This window comes from Triticum aestivum, chromosome 7A, assembly GCF_018294505.1.
Source record: "Triticum aestivum cultivar Chinese Spring chromosome 7A, IWGSC CS RefSeq v2.1, whole genome shotgun sequence".
Taxonomy (NCBI): Eukaryota; Viridiplantae; Streptophyta; class Magnoliopsida; order Poales; family Poaceae; genus Triticum; species Triticum aestivum.
Genome location: NC_057812.1, coordinates 3,329,513 through 3,345,115, shown reverse-complemented (window position 1 = coordinate 3,345,115; position 15,603 = coordinate 3,329,513). Strand labels below are relative to the sequence as shown.

At 43.5% G+C, this 15,603-nt stretch overlaps 1 pseudogene; it reads left to right on the top strand.

Moving 5' to 3' along the window:
- The first annotated feature begins 5,262 nt into the window (after positions 1-5,262).
- Positions 5,263-15,242, top strand: LOC123154318 (disease resistance protein RGA5-like; annotated as a pseudogene).
- Positions 15,243-15,603: the final 361 nt, after the last annotated feature.

Here is a 15,603-nt window from a genome sequence, read left to right as displayed (position 1 = left end):
TGGTGCGACTTATGTTGTTTGATTTTTCTTTGATCTACTTTGTTTGAGGGCTTTCTCATTACCTTTTATCATTTGGCAGTGAACTGTGGTTGTTGCTTTATTTGGAAAATTAGGTGAAGGCCTAGTTCGAGAGAAACATCCAACACATTTTTAGTTTCTACGGTTATTTAGTTTTAATTAGCTAAGTATTCGTGCACTTCTATAGAAGTTGAATGCACAAGCATTGCTAGAGAGGTTGTCATTAATGACATGAGTTGTTTAAATGCTTTTGTCATCATAGTCACTAATTTTATGCAAATAATTTTTTTCTCAAAGTAAGGATCGATCTAGTCATCTAACACAAGATCTTGATGCATCTCACTAGCTAGCAACTACTCCCTCGTCCGAAAAAACTTGTCCCAAACTTGTCTCTCAAATGGATGTATCTAGCACTAACTTGGTGCTAGATACAACCATTTGAGAGAGAATCTTTTTCGGACGGAGGGAGTACATACAATGGTTTTTTCCTGTGGTAAAAATCAATGTTTTAAATAGCTATGTCATCATTTAGTGGTGGCTCAGTCAGAAGCTATGAAAAGCTATAGCGGAGCTATAGCAAAGCTAATCCCCATTTAGCATTTTCCTTAAATCATGAAAAGTTGAAAAAATAAATATACAATCAGGCATCATACATGATATATCACATATAGTTGACATATACACATGTTCATGCATCAAAATACGAGCACCAATCGATTCTAATTCAATAACCAAGTTTTGCATCAATGCATCATACATATCGGAAACAAGAACAAAGTATAATACAAAAGGATGGTTTGGTATACCAGCTTAGTGGGCTAAATGGCTCCAAATTTAGTGGGGAAATAGCAGGCTATTAGCATGATTTTCAATTTAGCGCTAAAAGTGAATAGCTGCGGGAGAGCTCACAAAGGTTAAAGCGGAGCTATATATAGCCAACTATTTAAAACTTCGGTAAAAAATGTATGATACTTGTGCAAATTAATTTCATGATATCAAGGGACAACCACTAACTCAGATATTTATATATTGTTCTAATTTGGAGTACATTAACTTTTCATATTTTTCACCATGTTTTGTTGATCGCCGGTCACTTTTTTTTTACAAGGATAACCTCCGGCCTCTACATCAAAAGGATGCATACAACAATATTATTAACGAAAGTATCCACCAACAAAAGTATCCACCAAGTACGATGTTTGAAAATTAAATATAGGAGAAGATGACTATACACCTATCAGATTGTTGGACCGTCATCCAAACCGGTTGTACATATTGATAGTTTTGAGCATATGTTCCTATATTTATTTATTTTCTTTCAAGATTGTTCAAATTATAAGAACACAAAGAGAATAACATAGATGCTCACACCACATACAAAGAGAATATCAGTAACTGACGCAAGGTGTGGTGCCTGCATGCTGAGGAGGCATCCCTCTTAATCCACATTGCCATGGCATAGGTAAAACCCTAGCGGGTAGCCAGTTGCCATTGTGCTTGTTGGCCACCAACTCATTTCCATTATCCCCATACTTTGTCCCTCCCCCCCCCCCCCCCCCCCCCCCCCCCACACACACCCGGTCCCCTTGTTGCTCATGCTGTACTACCGCTCTTGATTGGAAAAATTGTGAAAATATAACTACTTCGGTAGATGTGATGTGAAAGGCTTATGAGTTCATTAGTCTATTGAACGATAGCATTCTCTGTTTCAACTCAATGCAAATGCAAAGTTTATCCTCACTGCGTGCCAGACCGCCAAGTTGAAGTGAAGTACGAATGCCCCAACAGTGCTTGGATCGATGAGGCGGATGACCCGGAGAAAAGGCGACAAAGTTCCAGACTTGATTAGTGCATCTACTGTAACATTGTTCTTTTCACGTTGGCTGGCACGCAGGGCGCATCGATGGCGTGCCACACTGCCAGATTAAACTAATACACTGCTGGGATCGATGGGGTGGAGACATAGGAGATGAGTTAGAAAACCTATGAACACGTGATGTGGCAGTCGAAAAGTAATGTATTTTGTAGGTAACCGTGAACTACAGAGAGGCATCATGTGAACTTACTTGGGGACTCAGGATGCTTGCAGTGCTTTAGTAATAGGTTAGTGAACTCTAAGCTGCATCTGATCCTTTATATTTTTCTGCCCTCCCAAGGTTGCAACTGAGCTTTGGCTAATATGAAGGATCTGACAATGATGACAATATGGTGTGAGTCTAAGACGGAGCTCTACCGTGTAACACGGAGCCTCAAGTCGATCCGGCTGCTATGTAAAAATCTAGATGGCTTTTCTGGCACATCGGCGGTCAAGTACTTTAACCATCTCGCGAGGAGATAGCTCTTGATCGTGAAGTGGGTGGTGAACACAAAGCATAAGTGGAAAGAAGCAGCAAGGAAACACCCAAGGCGTCCCAAGATTTTTCTTTGTCTAGACTCTAGAAAGCGTCAACATCCTGATAATGAAGCGTGATTTACTTATAGTGGCATTACTCTGCTTCCTCCTCACCTCTTCCTGCTGATAGTGGCATTTTCTTATTGCGCACACAGTAAAAGTTGCGAGTTTCTAATGGCTCTGTAATAACTAGCTGCTAATTGGTTGATGGCCATTCATGGACAAGTGTGTCTCATCATCATGATCAAGTTTATGGAATAAGTTTGTCGTTTTGCTATCATGTCGATTTGGTGGCTTCGGCACCGTTCACACCTAGGCTTTATTTGTAACAGATCAAGTTAATGACCTGCTGAGTCGAGCAAAAGAGTATATTTTTCAGGATGTATGGTGACTTCCCCACCGTTTGAGCCGAGCAAAAGAGTATATAGACTATGGTGACTTCCCCGCCGTTTCACACCTAACTTTTACTTTGTTGTTGGCTATGTATTCCGTCCCAGTCAACTTAATTGGTCTATTATTTGTCACAAATTTAGCACTGCAATGTAATTGTTTGCGAGAATTCTGGAATCTTGATTTAATTAATATGACTATCAATAAGTACTACCAAGCAAGTCAGCAGGTGAGCTGCTCTTTGAATTACAAGAAGAAATACCTCAAAAAAATTGATACAAAATAAAAGAGAGGAAATAGAACAAGCCTTAAACATGACTTGCCGAGAAAATTCACTAGATATAAATTACTGTGCTTTTTTCAGCTCAAGTGCAACATATTAATATCAAGCTGATACACCCGGCCCTGAGTGGATGTGCCTCCTCTCTGGCCTCGAAAGCGAGTTGAATGGCCTGCGGCATGACTCCTTAGCTAGATTATTTATAGTGATGTTATCCTAAAAATAGCATTTGTAGACACATTAATTTGTTCTTTGCCCGGGCTTTGAATAGTTTTTGGGTCCAAAGTGCACCTGGCTTCTGTAATAGCAGGGTCAAGATCTAGGCAAGACATCGAACATGCACAAATTCAAGTTATTAATAAAAACAAAATAAAAGATATGACACCTAACAAGGGATCGGCAGAATGCCGCGACAATCAATAACACCAACCATCAAAAATAGTCGCGGGCAAATTAACTCCGAGCAATCTTTTCGCCAAGGTATCGCCTCTACTGCTGTGCCACAATACGAGAGAGAGAGAGAGAGAGAGAGAGAGAGAGAGAGAGAGGCATCACATGTCCCCGTCTCCATCTACTTCCCCTCTCATCTTGGGAGAACCCTAGTAGCCACACTCTTCTTCAGAAGAGGCCGCCGGACATAGGCGACCCTGGTGGTAGCTCATCGTCCTGGTTTAAAGTGCAACATGTCAATATCAACCTGATATGGATCTACCGCCTATCTGGACCTGGAAGCGACCCCATGACCTGCGGTGCGGTGACCTAGTCAGATTTTTTTATAGTGGTTTTATCTGAAAAAATAGCATTTTAGACGGCTTAGTTTGTGCTTTCTAATACAATGTAAGATCTAGCCAAGACATCAAGCGTGCACACCTTCCAATTATTAATAAGAATAAAAGAAATATATCACACCAAACAAGCAATAAGCAGAACGCTATAAGAATCAACAACATCAACCACCGCGACAGCACATGAACTGCAAGAGAGAGGTTCTTCAAAAGCAATTCCTAAATAAAGAGAACGACAGGGCAAACCACAAATGTCACAGGATCCAAAATTGAACACCAGATCATGGATTTCACCTCTAAGATTAATTTCAAGAAAGCTTTCCGCCAAGGTATTTGCCCAATTAAATAATAAGGTATTTCCGCGAGAGAGGGAGAGAGAAGTAGCACCGTGGCCCCATTATTTCCTCATGTGCATGCCACATGATGTGGTGAGAGAGAGCATACACATGAGAGTGCTTGTGCCATTTTGTCCTATACGCTCCATATGCATGCCCCTAGTGTGCGTGCGCCTGAGCCAGGACCCTGTCGACGTTCACTCGCAAGAGTCTACTCGAAAGTAATAATCAAAGGACGTACGCATATTTTAAGGTTCAATATAATACTTGAGAACTGAGACGAAATACAGCTCTTTCAAATCAAGAGCAGATAAGAATCCAATGAGCTTGGCCAATCAGATTCCAGTGTTTGAAACTATGCAGTGTGAGCGGGAGAGGCCAAGGTAATTAACAAGACAAAGCAGTGTGAGCACCTAGGCATAGCTAGTGTCCCAGGAATTAACAAGAGGCAGGCACGACAGTAGAGGCACAGCCAGTGCGATGCATGTGATGTGACAATGTAAGGAGAGAGAGAGAGAGACAGAGGCACCACTTCTCCCCGTCCCCATTTGCTTCCGCTCTCCTCTCGCCAGAACCCTAGTAGCCACACTCTCACTCTCTTCGGTGATGAGGCCACCGGACATGTATGACCCCGGCGGCAGCTCGCACGGCAAGCAGGAGCTGCAGCCGGAGGTGGTTCTCTACACGGCGTCGGCGTCGCGCTGCAGAGGGCGCACCTCCGCCGACCGCTACGCCTTGCGCGCCCTGCTGCGCGGCTACGGCCTGGCCGTGGACGAGCGTGACGTTCCTGCGGTGGCCGCGGTGTCAGTTAAAAGTTGTTGTCAAACATTCAGTTTCGTCAGGCGTAATTGTACTGTTAAAAGTTCAGCTTCGTCAGTTGGAATTTTCTTCAGTTTGTGACTTGGTCAGTTGGTCTTAGGTTGTTAGCGCAGCCCGTCGCTTTAATCGGATCTTAGGATGGCACGATACTAAAACGATCCTAGCGATGATGCAGGGTAGCGGGCAAGGAACGATGGGATGGCAGAAACAGCAAGGCCCGCACACAGAAAATTGTGGGTGTTTTCCTTTCCTTTTATTCCGTCTAACAGATAACAGAAACCGCAAAAGAAGCGAGGTTCGATCCGTTAATTAAGGCGTCATCCCACGACTATCTCCACGTCAAAATTGGTCCACTAATCACGGCAATGCCACCACACACGAAATCGTGGGCTCATGGACGCGCTAAAATACTTGCATGTAACGGAAAATCTGCAGCAACAAACATGAGCGGCTAACAGATGCGCCCTGGCCGGCGCCACCGCGTCTCGTCGTCGCCGATCTCGACCATGCAGTTGTCTTCATCGTGTCCAGGAGCTCGCCGGAGTCGTCTGTCGCCGCTGCCGTGGTCACCACGTCGCCGCCGCCGCCGCCGCCATGGGCGGTCCTCTCGGTCCGGCCCGAGCTTTACCTCCGCCGGTCCGGTGCAGGGAAAGGGGACCGCCGCGCTGCTCGGTCCGGTCCGGTTCGGTCCGCCGCCGGCCGGTCCAAACGGCGGCTCGGTCAGGGACCGGACCGGCCCGGACCGTGTCCACCCTGACCCAAGGCCGAGCCCCGCCTTCGTCTGCCAAGCCTGTAAGAGGGTCGGCTCCGAGGCCTGCCCAAAGTGTAGCGAGGCCCGCAACAAGATGCTGGATCATGGCGTTATTGAGGAGGAGGAGAAAGAGGAGAGGGTTGTCCTTTTTTATCCAACCCAAGGTGACACTTTCTTTCTCTCCTTCCTTCCTATCCCTCTACTAGTAGTAGCTCCTACAAAAAGAAAAGAAAAACCCCGAGACTGAACTTGCTTAAACCCTGCTACTGTTATTCTCTCCATTCAGTTAGTTAGTTAGTTAGCTGAATAAACGGCCACGACATGACTTGGTTGAGCTTATTTCTCCTGTTAGTTAGTTAGTTAGCTGAATAGGCGCAGCTGACATGACTTTTTTGGAGCTGATTTCTTCTGCTAGTTCGGTAGGTGAATAGGCGCAGCCTTGATATCCTTCTTCTTCCTCTAGCTGCATCTCACAGCTCACATACCAACAGAGGGACACAAGTGAATGCCGTGCACACACACTGCTCAAATAGCACACCCACACACATGGGCCAGCCGCCGCACACTCGGCCAATAATTGCATGGCCTCTTCCTACCAATGCCACTAACAACCCATGGTCTTACCTTCTCCTCTAATCTCTCTAGGGTCCTAAAGACGCCCATGCAGGTACAACCTAAACGTGACCAACAGCCTATGAGTAGTGCAGTCTCATACTAAAACAAACAAAGACTCTAAAAACAATTGCAAGTCTAGATTAGTGCTAACATTGGTCTGGTCACAGGATGGCATGACCTGGTGATCACCGCAAGTGTGGACACCCGGCGGAGCCAGAAAAATTAGTCATTGGGTTCACTCATTGACTAGTTGTGAAAACTTGGTATGAACTAAGTCCAATTTTACGCCATATTACAACAATATTATAACAATCAGAGAAACCACGATGAATAGGAATATGATACCCCTTATCACAAGTACTTGTTACATTAAAATTGAAGTGTGTGAGACATACCGATTAGACGAAATTACAAAATCACATGGGTAATACTGAAATAACTTCTTGTCTTCAAATGCAACTTCTCTTCTTCCTAAGAACATTAAAGAAAATAACAAATTAGTTCCTCGAAAAAGTGTTTCTCTCTACTTTATGTAAAAATCAAGAAATAATAAGTTAGTTTGACAAGTTTAAAATAAAAGTATCATCACATGCGAAAGAATCATGTAAACTCACTCACATTTCGGGACATCCCTTTTTCATCCTTCATTCAAACATATCACCGTTACTAATGGTAGAAGACATGACTTTTTTGCACATAGAAAATTAGACAATTACTCATGAACTGATCACCCATTTTATTATACATCTTTTCACTGACAACATTCAAAACTGAAAGCGTCTCTTCACGGATGTTGTGGCAACTAGCAATATATACTAATACTAGCTTTAGAATTGATAGACCAAAGGAAAAGTAACATGCTTATTTGTCTGGACCATTAACTTAGCAAGATCAGCAATCTCATCCAAATTGGCAAACCTTTCATTTGCTCGCTCATTATTAATGTAAGTACCTTCAATGTTCCTTTGTGGATAAACAAATTTAGATGGTGGCCTGTAGAATCCCCTTGTTAAAATATCCACTTGCTTCTTAGGATTGTGTGTGTACTCTCAAATTCTCTTCTGATCAGTCGCATCATAAGGCAATTCATCTAAATTAATTTCTCTCTGAATGGAAGACTTCAGAAGATTACTTTGTTGCGATAATTGATATATTTTACGTCTAACGGGTGACCTCGGCAAGCCCGCATCAAAATACCGTTCCATAGCCTAGATCTGTCAAGGTCCATAGAAAGAACAATTAGAAAACTAGGGCAAAAATTACCGTACTGGACTAGATAGAACATGCACAAGAGGGGAAGATGTGTCGATGTGATCTTACTACCTCGAAATTGAACTGCAGTTATGTGCTTGCCGTTGTACATCTCCAATTGAACACTTGCCGCCGGCGTTCAGGCGAACATAAGGCAGGATGAGACGAGCAGAGAGAGGGAGGCGAGTTGGGGAAGCAAAGAGGCGGGCGGCTGCCATCATCATACAGGTCTAGAGGGCAGGGATTGATCTACATTTAAAATAAATAACAAACCAATAATTGAAAAAATGCCTAGGATACGACCCAACCAGCCACCCGCCACCCGCCTTCCACATGTACAAATCGCTTGGATAAAACATTTAGTAGTTTTGTGGTGGTGGCTTGTGTTTTAAATACTCCATCCGTTCATGAATATAAAATGTTTTTGATATTTCTAATATAGACTACGTACAGACTGAAATGAGTCACAAACACACTATATCGTGTCAATGTATATCCTATTTAGAAAAAAGTTAGAACATCTTATATTTCTGAACGGAGGGAGTAGACATGCATAGCCGCCATAAGAAGGTGGTGACATGAAAACCAAAGTAGCTCTATTGACCCAAAACAGAGACCGCACAAGGAAAAAGGAAGACCAATAGTAATAACATATTAAATGGAGGAACAACTTCTATGATTTTGAACTGCATTTAAATTTCTAGCTCTGATGTTGTAATTTGAATGAATGTAGTGTATAAACGCTTGTAATTACCCTCCCTCCAGTATACGTAAACGATTGTAACTCCCGCCATGATCGAACGCATTGTCTCCCAAACGAAGAGTGAACTTCAAATTGTGCCTATGAAGACAACAAACACCCGAGAACAAATGATCTATATCGATTATATAAGAGGGCAAAATTAGCCAGTTATAAACATTGTACATAGATTTGTCGCTTGCCGACATTGCATTAAACTAACTAAATGTATAGATTTGTTCGAAAAGAAGGATTACCACTGGCCTGTGATATGGATACACTAGTTGTTGCGGGAGGTGCCTGTTCCATACTTGTCGGTGACGGTGGATGCCTTGGTGTTGTGAAAGGAAGCCCAGGTGTCGGCCTCCCATTCTAAATGACTAGAACAAACTCTCAAGCCATCCAGACGACCAACTCGTCGGCTATGTTTGTGCATTCACCCACCTTGTTGATGGCGGCTCCGTCGCCAACCACCCTGTGTTCTCTTCCAAGACTGGGCCGGGTGGGCCTCGTGGAGGGGATTCCAGTCTTGCCTAACAGTGAGGGTGCGGGGCTGCGCGGCCGTGGCATGTATTAGGCAGTGTCGCCGGGTAGCTTCTGCATGGTTAGGCATACAATGTCATCTGCGAGTATAGTACGCAGGTTCAACTGTGTGAAATTGTGTGAACTTTGTTCGACACAGTTTCGACAATAATTTTTCTGTGCGAAATGTAAAACATATTGCGCACAATTGAGCTCATAAAACCCTGTTCAAATTATCTCACACATGGTTTATTTATCAAACGTTGTGAGGTGCTTGCCAACATCACACAGATTCATCCATCTAATCTGTCGGCAAGTGGGGGGGCTTAACAGCACAATTGTGCACTAGTGCAAGCATAGGTTAGCAAAACCATAATAACACTAGATGAGACCCGACTGGACATCACAATGACATAGCAATTTGTGCAAGCTAATTAGGTAATCCCAAATTTGTTGGCCTTATATTACAGAGTAATTGTTGTTTCCGAAAAGGGGAGTAACCCGGCCTCTGGATCAGAAGATGCACACAACCAATTTTATTAAACATGAAAACAAGTTAAAGTCATCGAGTACCAACAAAACTAAAAATAAAAATAAAACATGACCACAAGGGGTTGGATACAAGATTACATACCTCATCCACATGTTCTACGAGTGGATCGTCAGCCAAACTGGTTGAATAAACAGGATTGACTTCCGTCTTTTATGAACTTTCTCTTTACATGTGTTCTTTGTGTGTGTGTTAGTGTTGGTTATGGGTGTCCTAGCCATGCAGACAACGGGTGTGTGCTCATTGTGCTTGAATCTTCGATGCTTCATTTTGAGTCAATAAAGTTTACTCTTTAACAAAAAAACTATAAGCAACTTGTTTGTTCCGCAATTTAAATGTGTTGGTGGATATGATGAGTGAAGTGTAAAGTACAAAATCGATATAATTTGGCTTTTCTGAATGTCAGATATGTGAATAGAAACAGATGTGAGTGTGACATGTACTGGTAGTTATGTATTACATGCAACATCCATTGTGTAAATTAAATTGTTTTTTCTTGTCTGTGTTTTTTTTCCAGATGTTTCAATAGGAGGTAGAGGCAGAGAGATGGATACCAGTAGCAGTGTTTCTCTGGGTGCCATGAGACCCCTTCTTAAGAAGCTTGACATGATGCTAGGTCTTAATGGATGCAAGCTGACCAAGGGGGTCAATGATAGGTCGCAGCTCCTCAAAGATGATCTTGAAGAAATAGGCGCATACCTTGAAGATCTGTTAGAGGTGGAGGACCCTCCCCTGGCGGCCAAGTGTTGGATGAAAGAAGCACGGGAGTTATCTTATGACATCCAAGATTGCATTGACAACTTTGTGCTCCCTGAGTCTCTTGGCTACAAATCTGACCACAAGATGACTCATGTTAAGATTCCCAAGAGACTCAAGTGGCAGAAACAGATTGAATATGTAGCTCCTGATGTGTCAGGACATGTTATCTCCAAAATCATTTGTGTTGATGTCATTCGTGCTCCCAGGAAGCTCAAGTGGTACCACCAGATGGTTGAAAAGGTATCAGAATTCAGGATCTATGCCCGGGAGGCGATCCGACGGTACGAGAGGTACCAGCTCCATTGTTGTAGCACCTCGGCGGCACGTAGATTTTCAGCCATTGGGCCTATAATGCCAATGCCGCCACTACCTTGTGAGAAAACTTGTTCCGGCCTAGTAATTGATGGTCGGATGAGCAAGTTTATTAACTCTCTGGCTAACGACGCAGATCAGCAGCTGAAGGTGGTGTCTATTCATGGATTTGGATGTCTTGGTAAAACAATGCTTGCCAAAGTGTTGTACAATAAATTGGGAGGAAATTCCATTGTCGGGCTTTCGTCTGGGTGTCCAAAAAGCCTGATATGAAGAGGCTTTTCCGCGACATGCTATCACAATTCCAGCGGAAGCAGCCCCAAGCAAGCCAAGACGCTTCTGATGAACTTCGCATTACTGCTGAAAATATCAACAATTGTCTACATGGCAAAAGGTACTCTATTTTCCACATCCAAATAGCATGAGTGTATCAGGAATTGTCTACAATATCAGGAATTGTCTATACCAGGAATCTCTGTATATTATATTATTTCCCTACAGGTTGCTCTTTTCGTTTTTCACAAAAATAAGTCAGTTTCTGAAAGGATGTTTTTCAGACTAGCTTTACGGTATTCTAGAAAACCTCGATTCAGTAAGCTAGAAAAGCTTCAGTGAGCCTGTCGATTCAATGGCCATTAGTTTAACTCTTCAAGTTAACTTCTGGTTGATACATAACTTCAGGTTGTTACTGTTAGCCTGACACATAAATGTGACATGCGTGCATTCTTGACATGCAGGTATCTAGTTGTTGTTGATGATTTGTGGGATACATCAGCATGGGATGTTATTAATCAGCTTTTGCCCAAGTGTAGTCAAGGAAGCAGAATAATAACAACTACACAGATTGAAGATGTCGCATTAGCATGTTGCTGCGATGACCCAGAACAAGTTTTTGAGATGAAACCTTTGGATGATGACCACTCAAGGAAGCTATTCTTTGGCAGGATTTTTGGTACTGAAAGTGATTGTCCTGAAGAATTCAAACAAGTTTCAGGCCAAATTGTAGAAATATGTGGTGGTCTGCCGCTAGCCACCATCAGCATAGCAAGTCTGCTAGCAAACCAGCCTTCTGTATCAGTGGATTTATTGACGCACATACAAGATTCGTTAGTGTCTTGTTTGTCATCAAACTCAACTTCAGAAAGAACGAGACAAGTACTGAACCTCAGCTACAACAGCCTTCCTCATTACCTCAAGACATGCCTTCTCCAACTTGGTATGTATCCAGAGGGCTCCATAATCTTCAAACGTGACCTGGTCTTGCAATGGGTGGCTGAAGGGTTTCTTGGTAAGTGAAGGGCAAAACATGGAGGAAGTTGCAGGAATGTATTTTGATGAACTTGTTGACAGAAGATTCATCCAACCTGTGTCTATCAACTTCAACAATGAGGTGGTGTCCTGCACAGTTCATGACGTGGTACATGATCTTATTGCACACCAGTGTGCTGAAGAGAATTACGTTGTGGTAGTAGATCACAATCGAAAGAATTTGGCACTTTCTCATAAGGTCCGTCGACTATCTCTTCAACTTGGTGATGCAAAATATGCCAAGATACCACCAAACATCATAAAGTCACAAGTACAGTCACTTGGATATTTTGGAGTATCAGAGTGCATGCCTTGCATTGCAGAGTTCAAGCTGGTTCGTGTTCTGAACCTTCTTCTATCTGGCCATCATAATGGCGACCAAGACCTGTCCCTAGACCTCTCTAGAGTATCAGAACTGTTCCATCTTAGATATCTGAAGATTGTATGTGATGTCTGTGTAAAACTTCCCAACCGTATGAGAGGGCTGCAATGTTTGGAAACACTGGACGTTATGGATACACCAAGAGGCACTTATGTTCCATGGGACATTATATATCTCACACGCTTGTTGCACCTCAGTCTTCCTCCTCATACAAATCTGCTGGATTGGTCTGTCGGTGACGATCTGAGCCTTTGCAAGCCAAACCACCTGCAGGATCTTTGCATTTCTACACCACCTTCTTCAGAATACGACCATCTGTACAGAAACATGGATGCTCTAGATTATTTAATGCATGAACATGACAGCCTGAAAACAGTAAAACTGGTGGCTCACGGATCCTCGGCTAGCTATGGTGACACTTCAAAAGCAAGAGTTTTGTGGATTTTGGATAAACAACCCCACCATCTCCAGAGATTTGAGGTCTCACCGCGCAGCCCCGTCATATTTTGCAAAATGTATAAGTGGGAGGAACAACTTGGCAACCTATGCATTCTGAAGATTGCAGTGGATGGACTGTCAGTAAATGATGTTGATATTCTTGGAGGGTTGCCTGCCCTCACTGCTCTGTCGTTGTATGTGGAGAAGTCACCTAATGTTAAGATAATCTTTGGCAAGGCTGCTGGATTCACAGCTCTCAAGTACTTGAAGCTGAGGTTCATGAGTGGAATAGCTTGGCTAAAATTTGAGGCGGGCGCAATGCCTAATCTCTGGAAGCTCAGGCTCGTTTTCAATTCCATCCCCCGAATGGACCAACGACTTGAACTTTTTTCAAAATCTGATCAGTGGAAACAATATCGGCATGGTACTGCATTAATCAGCATCGAGCATATGCCACGCCTTAGAGAGGTCTCCGCAAAATTTGGGGATGCAGCTGCTGATCTGGAGTATGTCTCAAGGATCGGTGTAGTTAGTAATCATCCGGGCAATCCTATAATTGACGTGCAACTAGTGGATTCTGGTTCCCATGGTGATAAAAGGTAGTGCCAGCGGCCGAACTCTTCAATTCTTCTACGTACTGAACTTAAATTAACTGTTCATGCTCTGACGAAGCTATCCAAATGGTTGTTGTAATCTGCAGGATATCATCAAGGTCACTGGAGTCCATTTCCTGCCCGCTGCATGCTCCAGGTATACTCTTCTAACAGAGACAATTTGCCATCAGGATCAGGTGATAAATTACCTGTCAATTAATTTGTTGACTTTTGTCAGGGGCGGGAGCTGGTGGAGAGGTGTCATGGAGCAATATGATTGGTGTGATAGGTCGTGACCTCTTCATGTATTGCCTCCACCGCCTCTCCAGGTGGGAATATGGCGCCATCGCCTCCCTCAACCGTGATTTCAATTCCGTGGTTCGCAACGGCGACATCTACCGCCTGCGTCGCAAGAATGGGGTGGCGGAGCACTGGCTCTACCTCTCTTGCGGTAATTATCCTCCGGAGTGGGATGCTTATGACCCGTCCACTGGGCGCTGGATCCAAGTGCCCAAGATGCCACCGGCTGAAAGCGAATTCATCTGGGAGTCGGTCGCTGTTGGAACCGAGCTGCTGGTGTTTGTGGACGGAAGGGCTGCCTTGAGATATAGCATCCTTACCAATTCATGGACATGGCTGGCTGATGCGATGAACACCCCGCGGTACTTGTTTGGGTCAGCAAGTGCCGGTGAGAAGGCGTATGTCGCGGGAGGCAAGGATTCTTCTCGTAATAATGTATTGAGGTCTGCAGAGATGTATGACTCGGAGACACATACTTGGACACCCCTTCCCAGCATGAATAGGGCTAGGTACAAATGCTCTGGCGCGTTCATGGATGGCAAGTTCTATGTGATCGGTGGTCTTAGCAGTAGCCACGAGGTATTGACGTGCGGTGAGGAGTATGACTTGGAGCGGAGGTCATGGAGGCTCATCGACAACATGTCTCAGGGGCTCAACCTTCAAGAATGGGGTGCTCCTCTGCTCCTTGCAGTTGTGAAGAATGAGCTTTATGGCGCTGATTACAGTGAGAATAATGAATTGAAGAAGTATGATAAGCTGGACAACAAGTGGGCCACTCTTGGAAAATTACCTGTACAGTCTAAGAACAATTTGGGCTCCGACATCCGTTTCCGAGCGTGTGGTGACCGGATGATTGTTATTGGGCCTCCAAACAAGTCTATTGATGAAGAGGTGGTTGAGCTTCATTCATGGACCCCGGATGGGCAACCGCCTGTGTGGAATTTGTTTGCCACGCGCCCATACGGGGGCTTAGGTATTCTATGCGCCGTGATGGGTTGCTGAGTCCATGGAACAAATACTGAATGCAGTGCGTATTTATGAGTGAATGAAGATTTCTGCCCAGTTTCAGACATGTCTTTTCACTGTTGATGATTCTTCTTTGGCTGAAACAAAGGCATGTCGTCTTTTCTATTATCAACAAGGTGCGTACCTCATATTTATTGGTAGTCTATTTCTGTTTATCCAGTTTGCTCCACGATATGCTTTTGTTCAGTTCTGTTATATCACCTTCTGAATTGTAACGATATGCCGTTTTGCTGGTTGTGAAGTTTTGCTGTTAATGATGTGCTAAGGGATTAACCTTCATACCTCGTATAATTTAGTCTTAGTTCTGAACTTGTGATGGTCAAGTTGTGTGTTTGTTTGACACTTTCACTTACATTGTGTTTCTGTTCATATTTCAAGCAGTGGCTGCAGGAAAGTCTGCCTGGGCCTTATTCTCAAGTCTAAATGTCGTCTGTCTCAGCACTGATGCTACAAAAGGAGGAGACATGAATGAGTTTGGAGGAAGTGCCAATTTGGATTTTCGAGTTGCTACCTGTGATTTCTTGTTTTAATTTGGACTCCAGATATGTTACTATCAGTTACGGTGTCCCAACTTTATCTGTACCGTAGCATGTTCCTATCAGTTATTTTTGAACATCAAGTTCATTTCTGTTCAAGATTTTTCAAACACTGAATAAAGAAAACAATTTGGAAGGTAGCACATCTGTCATTCCGTATAGACTCGGATGAATGTGATCAAATATCTTCTCGAAACGGCTGCATGCATTTCATCTTACACGGACCTTTGCGATGCGTCACAAGACTCACAATCATGCAATGCACCTAGCAAGTCTTGACAACAAATCTGTTTTGATATTACTAACCCAACTAAATAGTTCGAATTGCCTCCCATGTTCAGATATCCTGAAGCTAACAGAGAATTGGCGATGGAGAATAGACAGTTTCGCAGACGTAGATATCGCTACTGCTTTTGAGCAGGTTCACCGGTCCCGTAAGTCTTGACAGCAACACAGATTTTCTCAGGGTTGAATGGTACAGATTTTCATTATTCATTATTTG